Raw genomic sequence first — 22,559 nt, forward strand, 5'->3', positions numbered from 1 at the left:
AGGCCCAGCAGCCACGGCCCACGGGCCCAGCCGCTCCGCGGCATGCGGGATCCTCCCGGACCGGGGCACGAACCCGCGTCCCCCGCACCGGCAGGCGGACTCCCAACCACTGCGCCACCAGGGAAGCCCCCTGTTGATTTTTTTATGCTTTAAAAGCTGATGGAAATTACTTAAAGAGGATGAATAATATTGTCTGATGTCCAAGAATGTATGTATACTTTCTTTTAAGGAAATCCAAGGGCTTTATAGGCAATAAAAATATCAATATTCTAAGGTCTCTATTTACTGGATCACTGTTGAAAGACTAAGGTATCAAATAAAACACAGAGGAAAATGCATTATATAATTTTGTCAGTAAAAATTTTTTCCTGGGTACATCTCAATGTCTTTTTAGTTTTTTTTAATATAACAATTCAATTAATATTTATTTTAGCACCCACAAGCCACTGTACTAGTGGATTTAGGCATTTGGGAATAATAATATCTCAGTAGTAAGCCCTTCCTCTGCCAAACATTGTGCTGTTTTACATCTCATTTTTCCTCAGAGAACCGCACAAAATAAGTATTACTATTATCTCTGTTCATTGATGGGAAAATTGAGATACAGAGAGGGTTAACTAATTTCCTAAAGTCACACAGCTTATAAATGATTTATCCTGTATTTGGACCTAAGTAGTATAACTCCAGAGTGTTACTGTTTTTACTTTTGAAAATGAATCTACTCTCTCCCCTTATCTATCTAAACTGAGTTTTTCCTATTTCTGCTTTTTAAAAGAAGATTTAGAATTGTAATAAACCAAAACCAAAACCAAACAAAACAAACACAAAACCTGAAATGTATTCACTGCTAGTATAATTTAATTATTTGCTATGCTTTCTTTGGTAATTCGTTTAAAAAGTCATTTACTTATTCTAAAAACAACACACACACACACACATTCCATGTTATTTGGGTAATGTAATACACAGCAAACATCTACAGTCAGCTGCATTAATTTGTGGTGCCCAATGTGAAATGAAAATATGGAGTTCCTTGTTCAAATACTAAGAGTTTTGAGATGGAGACAGATAAGTATTAAACCAAATGAGACTGCATAGGTCACATGCTCATGATGCTGCCTCTGGCAAGAAACTAGCATTGCTCACTGAAGACCTTCTATTGTCAGAGTAACCTGTGAGCCAAAGAGATTCCTAGGAGACACAAAAGGCCATGAGAATAGATAAAATGTTGGTTGTATTAGCTTGTCTTTCTGTCAGTGAAAATCTTCTTGAATACAGTGTGTAGGACATATGGCCACAGAGAGTTTTTCTGTTAACAATTTTTACGAAGCAGATGCAAATATTTAACTGAGAGTTGAGTATGTTCCAAAGAGATTCATTTCTTTTCCTTTTTTTTTTGCATGTGCATGTCCAGCTACTCCAACATCACTTGTTAAAGACTATCTTTTATCCATTGTATTGCCTTTCTCCTTGGTCATAAATCAATTGACTAAATTTCTGTAGCTTGGTTCCTTATTCTGTTCCATTGATCTATTTGTCTATTCTTTCACCAAGACCACACTTAACTAACTTTACAGTAAGTCCTGAATACTGTAGTTTTATAGTAAGTCTTGAAGTGTGGTAGCGTCAGTGCTCCAAATTTGTTCTTCTCCTTAAATATTATGTGGTTATTTGGGGTCTTTTACCTTCCCATATAAACTATAGAATCAGTTATTCAATATCCACAAAATAATTTGCTGGGATTTTGATTGGAATTGTATTGAACCTATAGATCAATTTGTTAATAAGACTGGACATCTTAACAATATTGAGTTTTCCTATCCATGAATATGGAATATCTCTCCTATTATTTTGCCCTTCTTTGATTTCTTTCATCAGAGTTTTGTAGTTTTCCTCATGTAGCTCTTGTACATATATTGTTAGATTTATACCTAAGTATTTCATTTTTTTGGTCCTAACGTCAATGATATTGCATTTTTAATCTCAAATTCCACATGTTTATTGCTGGCATATAGGAAAATGATTGACTTTTAGCCTTGTATACTGCAACCTTGTTATAATCACTTATTAGTTCCAGGAGTTTTCTTTACCCATTCTTTTAAATTTTCTACATAGAGGACCATCATCTGTGAAGAAAGATAGTTTTATTCTTCTTTCTCAATCTGTATACTTTTTATTTCCTTTTCTTGTCTTATTGCACTAACTAGGACTTCAAGTATGATGTTAAAGAGCAGTGGTGAGAGGGGATATACTTGCCTTTTCCTGATCTCAGTGGGAAATCTTCAAGTTTCTCACTATAAGTATAATGTGAGTTGCAGGGTTTTTGCCAATATTCTTTATCAAGTTGAGGAAGTTCCCCTCTATTTCTAGTTTACTGAGAGCTTTTTTTTTTTTTTTTTTTTTTTTTTTGCGATATGTGGGCCTCTCACTGTCATGGCCTTTCCCGTTGCCGGACGCGCAAGCTCAGCGGCCATGGCTCACGGGCCCAGCCGCTCCGCGGCATGTGGGATCCTCCCAGACCGGGGCACGAACCCGCGTCCCCTGCATCGGCAGGCGGACTCCCAACCACTGCGCCACCAGGGAGGCCCTACTGAGAGCTTTTATCATGAATGGATATTGGCTTTTGTCAAGTGCTTTCTGCATCTGTTGATATAATCATATGATTATTCTTCTTTAGCTTGTTGATGTGATAGGTTACATTTATTGATTTTGAATGTTGAACCGGCCTTGCACACCTGGGATAAATCTTACTTGCTTTGGGCCTACAATTCTTCTTATATATTGTTGGATTCAACTGGATAATATTTTGTAGAGGATTTTTACATCTAGGTTCATGAAAGATATTGATCTGTGTTTTTCTTTTCTTGCAATATCTTTGTCTGATTTTGAGTTAGGAAAAATTCTCTCTCTTCCATCTTCTGAAAGAGACTGTAGAGAACTGGTATAATTTCTTCCTTAAATATGTGGTAGAATTCACCAGTGAACCCATCTGGGTCTGGTGCCTTCTGTCTTAGAAAGTTATTAATTGTTGATTTAATTTATTTAATAAATAGAGGCCTATTAACATTGTCTATTTCTTCTTGTCTGAGTTTTGACAGATTGTGTCTTTCAAGAAGTTGGTCCATTTCATCTAGGTTATCAAATTTGTGGGCATAGAGTTGTTCATAGTGTCACTTTATTATCCTTTTAATGTCCATGGGATCTATAGTGACATTCTCTCTTTCATTTCTGGTATTAGTAATGTGTGTCCTCTTTCTTTTTTGCTTAGCACAGCTAGAGGCTTATTGATTTTATTGCTCTTTTCAAAGAACTACCTTTTGTTTGGTTTTTTTTTGACTCACAGACCTGTCCCATCTGAGCCTCCAATGATTCTTCAATTACAATAGGTTTTCCTTCCCCAGCATTGGTTCCTGCAAAGGTATTTACTTGGGTATTTCTGCTCCAATAAGTTGTGTCTTTTTGTATCCAGCTGTCTCTCTCTCCAGTTTGGGGGGCAGTGGTTTGCCCTGGGACCTCACTTCTCTGACAGATCCAAGAAGAGATGTTGATTTGTCTGTTTGTTCAGCTTTTTACTTGCTGTTAGGACACAGTGACAACCTCCAAGCTCCTTACACGTGAAAATGAAAGTCAGGGTCTAAAAGTAGTTTTAACCCACAAAGCAGGTTTATTATGACAAAGACATAATAAAAGAAGTCTGAAAAGTTTTTTAAACCATATGTATCATTGCCATTCTAATTCCAAAGTCTTGAGATTTCATCTTCCATTGAATGTCATTTGCATTTTCTAATTTGCTCTTATCAGGTTTATCCTGTCAATCAACAAGTATACTATAAGCCAACATGATAGTCTAAAATGTTACCTCCCTCACGTGATTTACTTAGACTGATTTTCTTTAACCAAATGATTAATCAAATATACAATTCTAATTGACTCTAGAGCATATTAGTTAAAATAATTTTCAATATTTTTTTATTAAAAGGCTACATGACTATAATTTCTAAGGCTTTTCCCCAACAATTTAACAAACATTTTTATTTCATGCCCAGATTCCAGTTAAATGTGCAAAACAGCAAGGAATAATTTATATATATATATACATATATATGTATATATATATATATAAATTTAAATCCTTAGAAGAACAAAATTAATAAGTATTTATCAGGATATGTCTCTGAATTAAACACAACAATTATTACATGATAAATTTATATTCAACTTAAAAAATAAAACTTTATGAATTACATAAAATAAAATTTAGGCAATCGAAGTGACCCATACACAGGATGTGTTACACTGTTTCCTTTTCCCTTAACCTCCGTTCGGTGAGCCAGGAAAAAAGTGCTTGCAAGAGACAGAAAACGTAAGGACATTTTCTCTTGTTTTATCAAAAAGAAAACCAGACTCTTTGCTGCTTTCATTCATATATAGTTTTGCACATGAATGCATACAGCCAATAAAGCAGCAGTGTTTTCTTTTTCTATCTTTATTTATTATTAAATACTTAGTCTTCATTGAAAGACACTCTTTTGTGTTAAGAGGGTTAGGTCAAGTGGGTTTAGGAGTTTTCAGTAATAGTTTTCAGCACCACATAGTTCTTTGAAGGGAAGGAATGCACGTGACTGATAGTGCAAGCATGAAACACATAAAGAAGAGAATGTGTCATCACTGTCATGAAAAACCGCTTTGAATGGCAGTGATGAGTCTATAAAATACGAGCAAAGCAGACAGAGTTCCTATTCTCTAGTAACATAGCAGTAAATAACAGAGGTTGTGCCTTAGAAACATCCTTGATGCATGATCTGGAATTCTTAACACAAATTCAAGTATGTCTGATAGCTCTTAATGGTTCATGTGAAATAATGAGAAAGCTGTAATTTCATTATCCTGGGAAAATCCTGTTTAAGTTAAGTAGAACATTGTGTTTTGCCTTATCTTTTACTCAATCACTTTTACCTTCTGGAAGGTAGGGGGAGGCTAGGATGGCAAAAGAGGGATAAAAATACATTGGCCTAATTGTCCACATCTCATTGGTCCTTCAGTATGTTCATGATAATGCATTTATATCTTTGTCTCTGGCTTCATATGCACCCACAGAAGTTCTTTGTCTTCCTGGTAACCCTAACTGGGGACTCTTCAAAAATAATTTCCATCTTAACATCCATCCAACTGAATGAAGCCTCTGCTGAGAAGTATGCAAACAAAAAAGTTTACCTAAGAACATTTCTCTGTATATGAAAGGAGAAACACAGTGTGTAAAGGAAAAGCTGAAAACCCCTTATTTCTTGATAGAAGGAAGTTTTATATGAGGTATATTAAGGCAGAAATTTCGACGTACTTGGAATAATTTAGAAAATTACTGCATGGAACGGATTCATGTTGAGTTGAATATGGAAGAAAGCAAATAAAAATGGACCAAAAATATTGTTTGTTTTGGAAAAGGCAAAGAAGAAATATAAAATATTGCAGACAAATATAAATTAAAATCAAGTTTTCAACATATTTCAGATTTATCATTTTAAGTAAGAAAAAAATAAAAATATTGGTAATAGAAGGATAGAAAGATAAATAGATATATAGATAGGCGGGTGGATAGGCATACATGTAGCATGGTCAGTCATAGCCAAATGTTCTGCAGTGAAAAAAGGAGAACAATCTAGAGCTTTCTTATTGATGACCCATACATACATCTATACTAGTTTCCAAGAAGAAAAGTAATTATTAGTTTGTAATACTTACAAAGTGACAATACTAAGAGTATAACCACCTTACTTGAATTAAAGACTCTGCCTTTCTCTTTGATTTGAAACAATGGATAAATTACTAAGACTTTTTGCCATATGGTTTCTCCATTGTGAAAGTTGATAATGTTGACTTTCTCGCAGAGACTGTGAAAAGTAATGAGATAATAATGTCATTCTAAGGTTAAGATAGATGTCCGAAAAAAATGCCACATTACTTACCATAATGAGAAGAAAAATGCTTGTGCTATAAAGCAAAATCACCTTTGTTCAACTAAATGCAAGACAACTGACCTATCATCTAAAAATTTTCCCCCATTTCATACAAAGGTGCAATTTTATTTTGAAGGGGAATTTCCTGTATAATACATTTTCTTAAAAGATAAAGTAAATTAGAACCAAAGCACCTGCAAATCTATTTAATGGCTAATAACCACAAATCTTCAGCTAAACATTCCTTATCACAAAAGACATTATTGCATTATTACTTGTAATCTCACCTGTGCCTGATTGCTCTAACACTGCTTAATACACTGCTGTCAATGGTTATTGACAAATAAATTATCACAGTGTCATTATTTTCTTTTGAATAAATAAATGATAAAACAGCTAACTCTTACCTGCCTGGCACATAGCAAACACTCTCAAACTGATGGCTATTATACTTGCAAGACACTGTTCTGAGTCATCTGTTAAATTCTAAGAATGATTTACATATACTCTTATTGAAGTTTTCAATAACCCTGTATGGGAAATGGTTTATTATTACCATTTTACAGATGAGTAAACTAAGACATAGAGAGGTTAAATAATTGACAAATGTGTTAGTCAAGGTTCTCCAGGGAAACAGAACCAATAGGAAAGATAAATATATGGAGATTTATTATGAGGAACTGGCTCACACAATTATGGAAGCCGAGAAGTCTCAAGATCTGTTGTCTACAAGCTGGAGACCTGGGAAAGGTGGTGATGTAATTTAGTCCAAGTCCAATGGCCTGAGAACCAGGGAAGCCAATGGTGTAAGTTCCAGTCCAAGGGCAAAAGAAGATGAGAGGAGATGTTACAGCTCATGCAGTGAAGCAGAAAAACAAGGGGCAAATTCCTCCTTTCTTCACTTTTTGTTCTGTTCAGGCCATCAAAAGATTGGGTGACGCCCACCCACACTGGGGAGCGCAATTTACTGAGTCTGCGGATTCACATGCTAATCTCATCCAAAAACACCCTCACAGACACACCCAGAAATAATGTTTAACCTGAGTACCCCATGGCCCATCAAGTTGACACATAAAATCAATCATCACAACCAAAGTCCCCTAAGTAACTGGCTCTACAGAGTCTGGACTCTTAACCGTCATGCTCAGCTGCCATTGCCATATACAACATACAGTTTGGTGCAGATTTAATGAAATCTGTTAAATTCTAAGATTTAGCAAATGTTGAATACATAAGTTTAGGAACACATTTATAATACATAAAGTATGTAATATTTTCTGAAATATCAGACTCAGTTTGATATCATTAAATTTTATTAAAATGTTATTAAATATTTTATTAAATATTCACTAACTGAAAACTCAAAAGGTCTTTAAATCTGTAAGAGAATTACAATCCACTAAGTGTTTAAGAACACTTGAATAACATTTTAAGGAAAAACAACCTCCATAATTGGATTAAAATACTAGCAGCAAGATCATTTTTTATAAACCTCTTTTGGATAGATTTCTATGTGGAACACATTTGAGACATATGACTGTAGAGTTTGATGTCCACCCCCAAACTGCCCTCTTGTAGGCATTCCCTTCTTTAGGACCCTAGGACTCTGGGGAATGAACAATTTGAGAACCTAATCTTAGACTAAACTAATCATTTTAGGATTTATAAAAATTACCTCGAACGTGAAAAATTGTAAATCTATTTTACAGAAAAAGCAGGTAGCAATTCTATAGCCATATAAGAATATACAAAAATATTTGCCTCAAAATTGCAAGTATCATTTTGTTCTTCTGAGAAAATGATTTTGAATTGCCTCCGTCACTAACCACTTTATGTTATTCTGGTCGGTTTTCACATACTGTAATGTCTCAATTTTTATGTAGTGGTTTTATTATATTTTCTCTTTTGCCCATATTTTTTTCTTTTCTTTGTTAGCATTGGTAAAATAAGAACAGTGTACCCAAATCATAATTCCTGAACACAGTTATCTGACTGGCTAGGGGAAAAAATATGTTTAAGTGTTGAATTAACTCATCTTCCCTTGCCTAGCAGTCTGGCTGGAGTGGGTCACCTCTGGCCCCAAAGCCAGTCCACAAATGCATATTGAGTATCTGCTCTGAACCAGGAAATGGATCTGTCAAGCCAATACCTTATGATCTGTTTTTAGCGAGTTTTAGATTGGGATAGAAATTCTAGGCTTTACAGCTACTTCAGGGAGTTAGATAAAGATAAGTTAGCAAGGGGTGGGCCTACATGTAATGAAGATGAGGGAACAGAGAGAAATTCCTGAATTGGGTTGTAAGTGGTGAATATGGGTGAACAAAATGTCTGTAGATGGGGGAAATGGAACAGAAAGGAGTGGTACCAGGCATATTAGTTATACAATTAAAATATGAAGGTCACGCCAATTATATTACATCTATTAAGTCACTACTAAGTGCCCTTTTTTCTAGTAGACACTATGAGATACCAAGTGCATACAATTTTGTTTGTGAAATGGTTTCCCTGGATACATGTAGTCCTGACAACTGATTTGAATTTAAATTCATGAACACCATCTAACCATATTTCCTTAATAAATTCACTTTCCTAATCTCTATCCAGTTATTAGGTTCTTTATAATCAAGTGCTTATGGAAACTAGCCCAAATTTCTGGATGGCAACCTAATTACAGGAAACAGCCTAGCCTTGTAGTCAGACAATGTGGTCTTAACTTGGCTTCCTCATTTCTTAGCTCTGTGACCTCAAGCAAGTAAAATAACCTTCATCTCAAAAAAATACAGCTAATAATAGGTACCCCCACATGGTTGCTATTAGAATTAACAGGAATGCACACATAGTGAGCCCAAAAAGTGTCAGAGAAAAAAAGCATCCAGTACAGAACCCAGTATTCAAGAATTCTACTAACTTGGTAAAAATCAATAAAGCCTACCTAAATATTTCAACATGGAATTCAAGGTGTACTGATGGAGATTTTATATTTTTTGAAATGTATCTTTTCTTGGAGCAGAGGCCCCAGAAATAAAAGATGTGAGAAAAATCCAGAGGAAGATGTAGGGCAGTGAGAGAGCAGTCAGTTTTCTATTTTGGGATCAGCAAGAGATGGGCATTAATAGTCTCTTGCACATTGTGTTTTTGCTGAAGAAATACTTAGCATAAAAATTGTCTGGATTAAGGCAGATATAGGGCTTCCCTTAGGTTGCTCTTGGCAGAACTGTCTTGAGCGGACTTGGAGGCCCCAAATTCTAAGGAGATTAAGCCAGTGGAAATAGGCCTGATAGGACCCTGGTTATCTCTTTGTATCCAGTATGACAAGCCTTATTCACAGTAAAGCAATTGATGACGACATTTATTTTTTCCAGTTTTACTTTCAATTGATTTAAGTAACAAAGTGATAATCACGGGCGTGAGCCGAGAGATCTTCATATCCAGGAAGAAAGATGTAAAAGCTTAGCCACAGCTGATGTTTGGTTTGGGGATTTAGGGAAAATCTGTGACACATTCCTTCTGAGGATGACTTCCATCCCAAGGCAGCCAGTGGCTGTGTGACTGCATTTGAATGCTAACACCTGTAACTTTTAGAAAGGGTCTTTAACACCAGCTTTTCCTGGTATAGAAACTATTTGAAATCAAGAGAACTCACATTTTCCTCACCTTTCTAAAGATGTTAAAAAAAAAAAAAAGGCCTTAAGTAATCAATTCACACATAGGGTCCAACCCGAGTCTCTCACTTACTCTTTTGCCTGAGAAGAACCGGAAAGCAATATTCACATAAAACATACTCACACAGGAAGTAGACAGTGGTATTGCTTTATTTACTGATATTTACCATGTTAGCAGGATTCGTGAATACTATGTCCCATACTGGTTGCTTTTTATTACTTTCCTTCTTCCTCATTTCCCTTCTGTGTTTCAACATTTGAAATTTTATAATGGTTAAGGTTTATTTACTTTTATATATGTTGTCTTAAAGGCTTTGGAGAAAAGCTCATTCAAAATCTCACTAAAAAATTAAAATGCTTTACCAAGGTAGCCATAGAGGCAAAGGAATAACTCGCTCAAATATTACTGTTTCTTTTGACTGATGTTTTCCTTTCAATGATAATGACATTTTTGACAGTCAAGGTCATTTATTGTATGCACCTAATAGAAAAGTCCATATTGTTACATTTTATTTCTCTTTGATGTAGAAATGTATTATGTGAGGAAAACAATGTTAGTGTTATTATTGTAAACACTAACCAACATTTGCATAATACTGTATAGTTTTGAATGTGCTGGCACATGAATTACCTCATTAAATGAGACAAATGAGGAAATTCACAGTTAATACTTTCAGTTCCTGAATGAGATAGTTTAATTTTCCCTTCTCATCGTTACCAGACTTGAAGAGCATGTCCATTAAGTTCATGTTCATTATCTGTGAGGATTCCAAAGGCAGCTGGATTGGAGTGTACTGAGGGGAAGAAGAGTGACTCACTGTCAAGTTGTGTGATTAGAAAACAGAAAATGATTTTGGCAACAATATGAGTCATGAGAAATTACAGGATGGCGATAGATACACTGAAGCAAGAAGCCGGAAAAAAACAACTAAACTTTATAAAGCAAGTGAAAAGCATTACAGCATTAGAATAATAAGCTAAGATATTAATACCCTTTTAGAACTTGCTCGAGATGAGAACATATACACAGATAGATGGGAAGATTTGATTGGAGCTGCTTATGGAAAGATACACAATGGAAGAAATCACTCAACCAATATCAGCTAATATTAATGTGATGTTTTTGCAATATAAAGCCTGTAGTTTTATACCTTCCCCCTGATTCTCTAATTTGAAATATTTCTCACCGTACGATTGAAAAATATGTATATTATTCCAACACCAATAACTGAAGGATAAATCCCTCTGTAACTGGAAAACATGACACGCTCCTTGAATCCTTCTACACCATCCTCATACACCAACCCTCCAACCTCCCAACCCTAATTATCAAAGAATATAAGATGGAGATCCTGAAATTCTTTAGATAAATTCTAAGGATATGCAAAAGCCTGCTGAATTTAAGGGTAGGAACCAAAGAACACTGAGTATGTAAGAAAATTAAAGATTTATTGTTACTATATGGTTTGGTTTGGTTTCGGGGGAGGGGGACCTCTGAGTGAGGTAGAGAAGAAAGGGAAGGAACACTGAAGAAAAGAGGAGGGAAAAAATAGAAAATGAGTCTGGAAAGGAGAAAGATGAAAGGAGGACCAGGACAACAGCAAAAGAGTCAACAAGAAAGCCAAACAGAATGGTGGGAAGCTAAGGCATGAGTTCTGGAAATATCTGTAGTGATTTTTAAAAATGATGTTTAATATTCAACTTAGTTTGCATTGCAATAATGTACATTTTCAAGCCCCAAATCTTTTGTGATGTTATGCACAGAAAGTCTTCCTGTGAGTGTAACTGTGGTGTAAGTGTGTGTGTGCCTGTGTTTGAGTGTAAAGTGGAAAAAAAGGAAGAGTTAGAAATGGGTAGTTGCAAGTATTATAAATGATTAATTTAGAATATTAGTAAAATAGGAAGAACAGCAAACAAATAATTGAAAAAATAATGTTAAACATTATATAATTTAATGCTTTCTTGGTGCTGGCCCCCTATGGAAAAGCCAGCATTAAATGTTGGGTTTTGATTCATAAGGGAAAACCAGATACCGTCATAGCATAACACTGCCCATTAAACACTAGCTAGATTGGCTGATGAGTCAGTCTTTTAATATTTAGAATGCTCAAGAACCTCACCAGAATTTCTCTGCCTCCCCAGGGGCCAGGAGTTGTGCCTGTGTATGTGGCGTGTATATCTGTTTTAGGCTGAGGCAGGTGGGTCTGGATAAGCTCTCATGGCTACCTTTGCACCAAACTTCACTTTCAGTGATTTAGTTCAGTGTCCTTATTCATCCAGACATGCAATCTAACTCTTTCCTTCCATATTCTTAAATACTGTGGGACACTAATAAAAAGTGGTAAATTCTATCTGGATACTCTTTCAATTCTAATTAGAACTGCATTTTGACTGAAAGGTCTGAAAAAGCCAAATAGGTCATTCTTCAATGACAGGATATGTTCCACTTTGGCAGCTTGAAGTAGAGGGAGAGTAAAGAGAAGTTACCAAGATGAAAGCTAATTTGTTTATCTATAATTCCAACCTCATTCATAGCCAAATATTTTTTATTCTTGCCTTCCTGAACTGCCACTAGATTTCCATCCAGAAGAAATATTATGTACCTATTATAACTTTTTTGTTCCAACCGTGCATCTGGGAATAATTACCTTTGAATAACCTTGATTCTAGATTTCAAAACAAACAAACTAACACCCATGGGTTTTCTCTTGACTAATATTTGTTCTGATTGTATTCTGTATTGAGTGGAGTTTTGTGGGAGAGAGCAGATTCCTTGGTAGCTAGTTTGAAAAGGATTTATTTGAAGAGGATTTATTCCTGGCTCTGAAATGACTTACAGACTTTGGGGGAACGCTAAAGAAGCCAATTTAAAGCTGAACTTTGAGGTTTGAATCCTAAAGTCATACAGCTTCCAGGAAAGGGTCCTAAATCCGTACAGTAGAGGTGGATGGTTCAGGAGTCTACTAGCCTGGAAATGGTGGGGATCTGTGGAGTCAGGGAGTTGACTAGTAAATTAGGAAGCTATTGCTACACCTTCTGACTTCAAAATATATCACTATTACTATAATGTGTATGAATAAAATGGATGCTTCCTGGTTAGTTCCTCTTCATAGATGTCCATTCTTCTGATTCCAGGTCAAGAGGATCTATCTATTGGTGGAAATTAAATCACACAGAGAAACTTCAAGGGGTCTGGTAAGTGGGGCCTTTACTTTCTAGCCTCTGCACACTTAAAAGTGGAAGGAATGTGTTTGAGACAATTCATGGTACCAGCCACATATTCTTCTTGGTTGTGGCCTCAGGAATTTAGTAGAGTAATATTCTTTATTAATTAAAATATTTAGAATAACCAGTGCTTGTGAATAAAACATGGGAATAAAATTTGAAAATCCTTACTAATATTAGGGAAGAATGGCATGTAAACTTGAATAACATATATTTATGGTTCTCGGTTAGTGTTCTACACCCTTTACAGGGACATTTGGAAATGTGTGGAAACATTGTTGGTTATCACAATGACTGGGGAGTGCTATGGGCATTTGATGGGCAAGGACCAGAAGCAATACACTGGACTTTAATAAGGTTTGACACAATGAGGAATTACCCTACCTTAAATGCCAATAGCCTCCCTCTTCAGCAATATTGTCATAAGTAATCTCCAAATAATTTCAGTGGCCTATTTCATCATCAGAAAAATTTGCTGATTTGAGTTTTTTCTACTCTCTTATGGAAGGGTACATACCCAGATGAATATTTCCTATGTATGGAAATAGGTTTATAAAAAGGAGCACGAATAAAATAGGTTAATATTTCATGAACAAAAGAAATCATTTGATTTTAGTAAATAGTGGTTCTCAAAGGATGTTCATTAAACCAGCAGCATTAGCATCACCTGGGCACTTGTTACAGAAATGAAAATCTCTGGGCCCTGAGCTACTGAATCAGAAACTCTGGGATTGGGGCCCAGCAATCTGTGTATTAACAAGCCCTCTAGGTGATTTTTATATACTTTAAACTTTGACAGCTGCTGAAATAAAAGCATGAAGGAGTGAACGCTGTAATAGTCTGGTGTATTTAGAGAAGCTTAGTTTTCATCTGCGATGAGTGTGTTAAAAGGAAAGAAACATTTTATAATAAATTGGCCTGCATTGGGGAAATCTTTAGCCCCTCTAACAGCAATTCCTCCTAGGCATAATATCCAAGAATATATGCAGAAGGATAGATTTAAAACATGACCCACACTAGGGAATTACACCAGAGAAACCCCAAAATGAGGTGTATTAGTTTTCTATGGATGCTATAAAAAATAACCACAAACTTAAGTTCACAGCTTAATTATCTCACAGTTTCTGTAGACCAAAAGACTCACATGGGTCTTACTAGGCTAAAATCAAGAAGTTCACCAGGGTTGCACTTCTTACTGGAGGCTCTGCAGAGGACTCTATTTCCCAGCTCATTCATGTTGTTGGCCAAATTCAGTTCCTTGAGGTTGCAGGACTGAGATCTCCATTTCCTTGTTACCTGTCAGCAACCACCTTTGCTCCTAGAGGCCTCTATCTCATTCATGCAAACAGCCACCTATATCAAATCCTTCTCACACTTGAAATCTCTGACTTTACCTGTTGCTGTTCCTGTTCTGCCTTTCTTTTCCACTGTATCTATCTGACTCCAGCCAGAGAATGTTTGCTGCTTTTAAGGGATCATGTGGCTAGAGTGGGCCCATCTGGATAATCTAGGTTACTCTCCTTATTTTAAGGTCCATAGCCTCAATTACATCTGCAAAGTCCTTTTTTTTTTTTTTTTTTTCCTATGTAACATAATGTATTCACAGGTTCCAGGGATTAAGACAGGGACATCTTTGGAGAACCATGATTCAGCCTCTGCCATGTGGGGAATTAATTCATTCATGCCTTCAGCTACAGCATTAACCATGCCAGGCTCTGCAGTGTAAAAAAAAAAGAACGCTATAGTTCTCTATTTCAAGGATTTTACAGTCTAAACTGTGTAGAATCAGATGAGGGAATTAGAGAGAGAGATCTTATTAATGATACAATTCACCTGAAATAGTGATTCTTAGATAGACTATAATCCTTATGTTAATAAAGATTAAATAATGAGTCTCAGGCAGCAGAATTTCAATTGCAAGTATTTCCATTTAGAAAATCTATCCGCTTATCATGGTCCCAGTCAGGGGACTTGGTACCATCTCAGTCTCCAGATCCAGGACACAGCGACTCAGTCATTAAACCTAAATAGAGTTCGAGTCCCTCAAAGGGACTGAGGCATCATGAGTGAAAGTAGTGAAAACTTAGAAATAGAGACCAAGGTGGAAACATAGTGGTAGAACTCAACCATATAGTAGTAAAAAGGAAGAGGACACTGTGATTTGGGGGAACTATGCACATACAGAGGAATTTCCGGGTGTTGTGTCTGGCTGGTACTAAAGAGACTTAAGGAAACAAGTTAGGAGAACAGCGGTCATTACTGGGTGGGTTTAGGAGCAACATAAGCTTGTGTGCCAACACCTGCCCCAGGGTTCTGAAGCAGAAAAGGACTGATCCTGGAGATTGTGTCAGGAGGCCATGAACTCACAGAACTTGACCATCCTTTACTACATTCTATGTGGATTGGGCAATTCTCTGTCAAACTGGAAGCTTTTCTCTGTATTTTAGATAAAAGGTGTAAAGATGGGTAAAACAAGATGCCAGGTGGTAATGGCAGCTGAGAATTTAAGGTTTGGAACATGAAAGATGTTTTTGGAAACAGACTCATGTCACATGGGTCAATAGTACTTTGCTGAATTCAGCTTTTTAAGACGATTGTGGGCTTGAATATATTATTTTCCATCTTCCTTTCCATTTAATATGGATTGTATTAGTATCTTTTACAATAATCCATTAGGGAGAAAATTATGAGGAGAGTTGGGAATCTTCAAATGTTTTTCATTTTTAGTGACTAGAATAGAGGGTGATATTAGTATATGCCAAGGCCAGATACCTTACTTTTTGCCCTGCTCAGCATATTTTGCTTCCTAAATAGAGGACATCCATTTCTCCCCCAGAAATGGGGCATTTTGTATGAAAACAAAGAAAATTAAATGATTTCCAAAAGATTATATTTTTTTAGTGAGAAAATAACAGCTAGAATATCACTATACAATTCCTACTCTCCCAATCTTTTTCTCTCATTAAAATGAAAAAGAAGAGGAAAGAGATAAAAGATTTATCGTATTTATATAGACAAATCTTTCCTACTGATGTAAAACGAGAGAAAGGAGAGAGCCAAAGCAGGTCTTTTGAGAGAGCCTCTGATTCAGGAAATAGCACCCCGGAAGCTTCCGAGAAGTAAAGATAAAAGAGAGGAGTTGATAGGGGAGAAAAAATAGTTATGAGCCTGGGAAGGAATTGCCTTTGAGATTTTTTAAGAGTCACATTTCTAAGAGTTTTGAGACTTTTCTAATGAATGAGCTTGACTTTTAAATAGCCATTGGCATGTATGTACGTTGATTATTGCTTCTATTTCAATTTTGAATTCGAAATCCCACCAGAGAAGTAGTCTATTGCTTATAACAATCTAAACTGATGCAGGCAACACAAAGTCAATCCTCAAGAGGGCATTACCTAACCCTGGAGCTGAGGCTCCGGTTTCCGTTGGCCTTTGGGGATCAAATCTCATTTCCAAGTGTGTCCTAGTTGCCGTGCATTATGCAAGACTAAGTGATATCTGGCAGTTCTGATGCTATATTTAATTGTATGTGTTCACACTATGGTTTTATTGCCAATTGGATTCTGAATATTTATGGTATTATTCAGGGGGCACAAGATCATGGATATTGAGGACAGAGGTTTATGCCTGGATTTTTGGCTCACTCCAGATGTGACCCTCCATAAATTAGTCACCTTTCTCTTGATTCAGCAAGAACTGCAACCTATGTTGGCTTGGGGCAAAGCTAACCGCAGGTGGTTTCCACATGAGATGTAGGTTCCGTATAATTTGTTGTGTTTTCCTGTGAATCTTATGTGAATTAGCTTTTACCTCATAAACCACAGAGAAGAGAAATTTCTAAAGATTGTTATAAAGCACTTGTGTTAAAAAGTGTGTATTGCTATGGAAATACTAATGATAATAACTATCAGAGAAGAGATTAATTGAGGGACTAAAAATAGCTCACTCCAGGCAAAATTGAGCATGTTCTTTTAATTGTGCTAGTATTATACAGAAAAAGTAAGCAAAGATTTTAAGATGATATGTTTTATTCAACAGCCTCACTGACATAATTCTCTTGGGTCTTCTCATTTGAGATTGCCTCTGCTAATTGCCTTAACATTTTCCAACAAGTATATTACAGAGCCAAGAATGCCCAGTGTCCAAATCACTGATGCTTGGGGCGGGTGGGCCACAGCTGCATGAGACATAAAAATCACAGCTGGAATGCTGTTCTTCTTTGTCTAATTCTAAATATTTTATCTTAAAATATAGTGCTCAATTCTGGAAATATGACCATACTTATTCTTTAGGAAAACTGTCCAATATTCCTAATTTTTCTACACTTTTAAATGAAACCCTGAAAACTTATATTATAGTTTTGCTAATCCTGACAATTATTATTTCTTCGACAACATAATTATAAAAATTCCACCTTTCTTTTAAATTTGTTTAATTCGCTTAGTTGATTTCCAGTCATATAAAGTCTACCATTTTATTTTCTTTTTTTAATTTTCTTTTTTTTCTTTTTCTTTTTATTTTTGGCTGTGTCGGGTCTTAGTTGCAGCACACGGGGTCTTCCTTGAGGCATGTGGGATATTTTGTTGCGGCACGGGCTCTTCATTGTGGTGCGCAGGCTTCTCTCTAGTTGTGGCATGTGGGTTTTCTCTCTCTAGTTGTGTTGCACAGGCTGCAGGGCACGTGGTCTCTGAAGTTTACGGCATGCGGGCTCTCTTGTTGAGGCATGCAAGCTCAGTAGTTGTGGTGCTGAGGCATGTGGGATCTTAGATCCCTGACAAGGGATCGAACCCATGTCCCCTGCATTGGAAGGCGGATTCTTTACCACTGGACCACCAGGGAAGTCCCAAGTCTACCATTTTATAAACCAGAATATAATAATGTTGGAAAGTAAAGCTATAGGTTACCACATATAGTCTCTAATATAGCAAAGCCATATCTGAACAGAATTTATTCTGAATCTGAAGAAAAACAAAACATGGGTCAAACATAAAGACAAACACATTTAATAAAACTGTATAACTTTGCTAGTTTTTGATTTACAAGAAAATTACACATAGAAACACTAAATTAATTCTTATTTTATTAACTAATAATATGATAGGGCTTCCCTGGTGGCACAGTGGTTGGGAGTCCACCTGCCGATGCAGGGGACGCGGGTTCGTGCCCCGGTCCGGGAAGATCCCACATGCCGTGGAGTGGCTGGGCCCGTGAGCCATGGCCGCTGAGCCTGCGCGTCCGGAGCCTGTGCTCCGCAACAGGAGAGGCCACAGCAGTGAGAGGCCCGCGTACCGCAAAAAAAAAAAAAAAAAAAAAAAAGTAAATAATAATATGATATACAATAATTTTACCAAATACACTTGATCAGATACCTATTCAGAATTCTATTTTCTAAGGAATTAAAGCAAAGAATCCAAAGAGACAAGTTGATTTTATTTAACTTTCAGACAAAGAAAATTATTTAATTTATGGGAAAGTTCTTTTTCTTGGCATTTGCCTGTTTTCTTCTTTATTACCACTTGATTGCTTTTCTTTCATGGGCTATTTCTCACTGCCCTATTTTTCCTACTTCTTTAACCAGAAAAGACTCCTGGAAAGCATAATTAACATCTTCAAGTGGATATAAGAGTCTTAGCTTCCTACTAGATAATATAGGCATTCTAGTTCCAAAATTCTATTTTAAAAATGTTATTATATTTATTTCCACTCAATTTGAAGGCTGAGGTAGAAAGGCCTTAAGATTTTGTTAAAGAGCGTTGCTGCTAGTAATCTCTGGAGTAGATAGATAATTCATTTAGAAATATAGTCTTAAAAAATTAAAAAAACAACTTTAGTTATTTTAAAATACTAATGAGTGCTCTTTACATGGTAGAGCTGATACAGGTTTGTGAATTTCCTATTTACTAAATCTCACTATCTTTTCTATCAGGCATGAAACACATATATCTAGCACCACCTGCCATTACATTGTTATTGATGAGAGATCAATTGCTTGCAAATAGAATCATTCTTCATTATAAGTGGCAGAGATCCATCCCTCAATCCCTCCCTCTCTTTCTCTTAAATGATATGTGTCTTTTCCTTAATCAATTTCCTTGAAATATATCATTATTATGGGATGGATGTTTATGCCTTCCAAAATTTAATGTTGAAGCCCCAGTGTGGTGGTATTTGGAGATGGGGTCTTCGGGAGGTAATTAGAGTTGGATGAGGTCATGATGGTGTGGCACCCATGATGGGATTAGTGCCCTTATGAGAAGAGACACCAGAGAGCCTGTTTTCTCTCTCTCTCTCCCTCATTCTCTCTCTCTCTCTTCCCCTCACCCCCCACCCCCGCCTTGTGAGGACACAGGGAGAAGATAGCAGTATGCTAGCTAGGAAGAGAGCTTTCACCAGAACTCGACCATGCTGGCACCCTGATCTCGGACTTCCAGCCTCAGAACTGTGAGAAATAAATGTTTGTTGTTAATAAGCCACCCAGTCAGTCTATGGTATTTTGTTGTAGCAGTCCAAAAGGACTAAGACACAGCCCAAGCTAACCCAATCATAGTATTCATTTTTTCATCCAAATAGGTTTAACAAGGACGTATTCAATCTAAGCAGCTTTCTTGACCATGCCTCCTCCGCTAAAGGCATGTTTACAACCATAATTCAATGACTTAGTGCTTTCATTCTTCTGTGTATTTACTTAGCGTTAATGTTTTAGCAGGAGACAATGGTGCCTTGCAAATACTGCAAATGTTTCAGTACTATAACACTCAACAAGATGCAGACTCCTGCATATGTGTTTGGAAAGGTGGAAAAGACTAAATTTCTAAAGAGCTGGGTGATAAATTCTAAAACTGAAAATTTGTTTATTTCTAGACAATAAAATATATTATGTAAAATTATGTTTTTTAAAACTGTGCCTGTATTTTTCTCACTAGTATTATAAAACTGTTCATTGCATTGCAAATTGACTACAGTATTCATTACAAAGTGAAATACTAAATAGAAACAATGAAAAGAACGTTTCCTAATAAGGATAATTTATTTGCGTCTAGAGAATGTATTATACTTCCATGCATTGCTATTCTTGAGTTGAGCAGCATTTACCTCCCCATAGCTGAGACAAGCTTACAATTTTTTAATCAGAGGAAACTAGCAATTTTACTATTTTAACTAGATTATAATATATAGTCTTGCTGTTTTTGCCACAAAGCCCTGGCTGCTGAACTGATATCTGTCATTGGCATGATCACGTACTGGGGCAAAAAATAAGAATGTTCTTGTATATGTGCAACTCTATATGCATCTATTAGAACATTCCAATAAATCTCATGTTATTATTCATGAGAAATTTAACTAGGCTAATTGACTACATGGAGCAAATTAGTGTAAACCTCATTTATTTAATATAGTCATGAGAAATTGAAAATGTCTTTTTTAATTATCCAACTTAGAAAGGTCACAAAAGTCTTACTAGGGAATTTTTAATGTGACATATAACCAGTTGATATATTAATTAAAATTAAGTCTGTATATTATATACATGCATATTATATATACATATATACTAAAATAAAATGTTGGCTAATAGCAAATGCTATGAAAAATAAATATCAGCTTGTTAATTACAATCCAATTTAAATCATTTAATTCTAAAGCTATATATATGTTTGGTCTATTGAATTTTATGTTTCAATAACAGGGTTTTCATAGAAAACCTTTTATGAAGTCTATGAATATAAGAATTTCTCAATAATCTGATCATGGGAAATAAAATACTTTTCCTCTGTTAATAGTTATTATTGTCTAATAATGTCATGGTATAATAAATACAGAAATAAAATAATCATTATTGTTTTGGCCTTAATTAATAGTAAAATTACAGTAAAATTTTTACTAATTTGCACTAGTGAAAGAGAAAGAACAGTGAATTGATGGAATTCAGAATCATAAAAAAATAGTTTAGGGGGCTTCCCTGGTGGCGCAGTGGTTGAGAATCTGCCTGCTAATGCAGGGGACACGGGGTCAAGCAATGCCGCGGAGCAACTAGGCCCGTGAGCCACAACTGCTGAGCCTGCGCGTCTGGAGCCCGTGCTCCGCAACGAGAGCGGCCACGATAGTGAGAGGCCCGCGCACCGCGATGAAGAGTGGCCCCCGCTTGTCACAACTAGAGAAAGCCCTCGCACAGAAACGAAGACCCAACACAGCAAAAATAAATAAATAAATAAATAAACTCCTACCCTCAACATCTTCTTAAAAAAAAAAAAAAGGTGCTAGATGTTAGCTAATGCACTGGAGATATATTATAATTAGACTCTTAAAAAAATAGTTTAAAGAATTATGGTTTTATTATGTTCACACAGATATCAAAAGTAGGTTAACAAAATGATATCAAATGTCCTGAGAAACACTAACTTAATAGATAAAGGGGAATGATTTATACAGTTTCTCATTTATCATGACTTATTATTAATAACATCTTTAGATTTCATTCTCTTAAACAGTTTAGATGCTCCTTGCAAACACTCTTAACAAGGCTTAATTTTTTTTTAAAGCTAGCTGTATTGCCAGGGATTAGAAATAAGGTCTGGGAAAAGAAAAATAGACTCTTTGCATTCCACCCTCAAAACCAGCTCCTTCTGACAGCATGAAAGAGAACATATTATTCCTGCTTCCCTAGGAATAAAAGAAATTTTCTGGTAACTGAAATCAGGAGCTTACAAGACATATACTTGATATAGGTAAAAGCTATAATTCAGGCAATGTGTACAATTTCTAGTCAAGTTCTAGGAAAGTTATTGTGGCTAATCTAAATATTGCCGAGAATATACAAATGACATCTGACTTACTTATGAAATACATTTTTTAATCTTTCTTTAGAAATTTGAGATTGACACAAGGAAGTCTATTACCACTGCCTATTACCTATCTTCTCCCTAGGACTTGGGTGAGAGATGAATTCACTCAATCACTATTTTACGAAAGATTAAATGAAAGCTTACTTTGTGCCAGGCACTCAATGAGGTGCTGAGTATACAGTTCAAATCAGATACAGCCTTCATCCTCATGGTCCAAAGAGTTAAATGAAACAGCTAGATACTAAACAATTTGTAATACAAATAAATAATTACAATTGCTATAATGCTATGAAGGAAAAAATAAAGATGTTATAATTGAAATGCTTCACCTGGATCCCAAACAGAGGAATCTGCAAGGATTTGGCCATGTTTTTCTATCCAGGAATGATCAAGATAGAGAAATCTTAAACCCAAAGACATCATTAAACTAGTCATTAGAGAGTACACTTGTTCTAAAGCCCAAATAATTTCTCAGGCTTTACCTGTGGCTTAAGTGAAATGAATCTTAGTATCCTCTCTCTCTCTTTTTTCTGTTTATATTCACAAAACCATATTTTGATTACCAACTTAGAATTCCTGGTACTAACTTTACCCTGGGAAGGAAATGCTCTGGACAACACACACAAATATTTTAGTCACTGAAAAAAATTTTTCCACATTAGAATGTAATATGTGAGTGCAAGAAACTGTTTTTCTTTCCCCCAGCTTTATTGAGATATGATTGACATATATCATATATAAGTTTAAGGTATACAACGTGATGATTTGATACATGCGTATATTGCAGAATAATTATTACAGTAAGGTTAGTTAACACTTCCATCACCTCACATAATTACTAGTTTTTATAGTGAGAACATTTAAGATCTACTCTC

This window comes from Lipotes vexillifer, unplaced genomic scaffold (assembly GCF_000442215.2).
Source record: "Lipotes vexillifer unplaced genomic scaffold, Lipotes_vexillifer_v1.1 scaffold178, whole genome shotgun sequence".
Classification (NCBI taxonomy): domain Eukaryota; kingdom Metazoa; phylum Chordata; class Mammalia; order Artiodactyla; family Lipotidae; genus Lipotes; species Lipotes vexillifer.